Raw genomic sequence first — 1,801 nt, forward strand, 5'->3', positions numbered from 1 at the left:
AGCGCAGTTGGAGCGAATTCTGATCCCATATTTCTGCACGGGTGGCTCGTTCTTTCTTCAACGCGCTACGCGTCCGCTACGGCATGGCTCAGTTTGCTCCTCGACGGGCCCGGTGTCGACGACAGGCCGCAATGGCCGTCGTCTGCCGCAATGGCCGGCAGACGACTGCCACTCCGACCCTTAGGAGGTTGCACCTGCCAGACAGCATGTGGAAGGTTAGGCACCACGGGCGCCGTTGCTGCAGAAAAAAAAAAACAAAAAAAACGAAAAGAAAAATTGAGAGCTGTGTTTCAGCAACGTACGTGTCAGCTTCTTAGGCTGTAGCCATACCACGAACACCGCCCGGTGCTCGATTTTTTACGAACCGCGCGATAAGTCCCACGCCTTAGTGCGTTTCCACGAGCTCAACTTCATTGTCCTTCGTGCGTAAGACACGTGATCGCCAAAGCTGACATCTTGAGGTGTCGTTTCGGCCAAGGAAACGTGCATGGTCCCTCGTTCGCTGGCGTTTTTAGGAGAAACGTAGAAACAGTGCCTACAGAGCACGCAAGAGCCATATTGGTGGTCTCCTTTCTTGTGGCCCACGCCGCGTCACTGACCTGGTGCACGACGATTTTTCTTCGTCGTAGGAACTCTCGCAACCTATGCACGAACAGGACCTGCTGTCGACCATGCCAGGTAGATTTTGCCATGCAACCTCGCCCTTCGAAAGCGCGGAGGCATTGCGAGGTACGCTGAGCTCTTCGCGTGTCTGCTGCAGTGTGCTGCCCAATTTGTGCAACAGCGCATTAAGCGAACCCCTTGGTTCATTGGTTAATTACCGATGCACTCGTCTCCTTTTGGTCCTTGGGTCGACTTTGTTTTAGGCACGAGAAGCACTTGTGTCTGTGCTTCTTGTCCGGAACCCACTGCGCTCAAGACTCGGTGCAAATGGCGGTTGGAGGTCACAGCTCTGTCCAGGCTGCCGCGAATGGACTGGCTTGCCAGTGCCGCCCGCCTTGTTCAATCCAGAAGAGAGACCAGTCGCTGCAGCCATCTGCTGCCATTTTGTACCCCTTCGCAACCGTTTTACTCTAATCAAGCAGCGGTCATCGGTTATGCTGATCGCACTAGCTACCGAGCTCCATCTTTCGCTCCTAATGTTAATTAGGACATCGTGTTTTTTGCGTTTGAATCCAATACAATAATCAACGTATTTATTTTTTAAGGTTACATCTATTATACTTCGTTCGTTGCGCATTCCTCAGCTTCTAATCAAGATTCGGCATTGATTGACTCACTGGTTAAGCTGATTATCACAAAGTGACACACGGACTGCCAGAGCTCAGGAATTAGGTTGTCCAATTCACGGCCTGTACAAAGCAGGCTTCATGTCTTCGAAACTAAACGTAGTTACGCAATAATTGCAATAAGCAAAACCTGCCGAAAGTCCAGGGGGTGTAGCTCAGAGGTAGAGCGCTCGCTTTGCATGCGAGAAGTCCCGGGTTCGAACCCCGGCACCTCCATGACACTTTTATTTTTTCAATTGCTGCGTCTCTGCCTCCACAGTGTTCATTCTTTTTCTTTTTTTCCCTCCAACGCCCACGCGTTCCTGCATCTTAGGCATGAATGCGTGCAGGGAAGTTACGTAAAGTTAACTAACGGAATCGCTACTGCAGTTAAATAAAGGCTGTCGTATAGGATAGTAAAACACCAATTCAAAAACGCATTTCGACGTTTTGAGCTTCATACCAAACACACGGAAGAAACGCTTACCGTCAGCCAAATTCTCGTGGCGAACGTCATGCTCTGCATAAAGTTA

General features: G+C 50.4%; 1 non-coding gene across 1 annotated transcript; it reads left to right on the forward strand.

Moving 5' to 3' along the window:
• The first annotated feature begins 1,433 nt into the window (after nt 1–1,433).
• On the forward strand, nt 1,434–1,505 carry TRNAA-UGC (transfer RNA alanine (anticodon UGC)). The gene has a single exon. It is a non-coding gene; the product is annotated as a tRNA-Ala (tRNA).
• Nucleotides 1,506–1,801: the final 296 nt, after the last annotated feature.

Source organism: Dermacentor andersoni, chromosome 3, assembly GCF_023375885.2.
Source record: "Dermacentor andersoni chromosome 3, qqDerAnde1_hic_scaffold, whole genome shotgun sequence".
NCBI lineage: Eukaryota > Metazoa > Arthropoda > Arachnida > Ixodida > Ixodidae > Dermacentor > Dermacentor andersoni.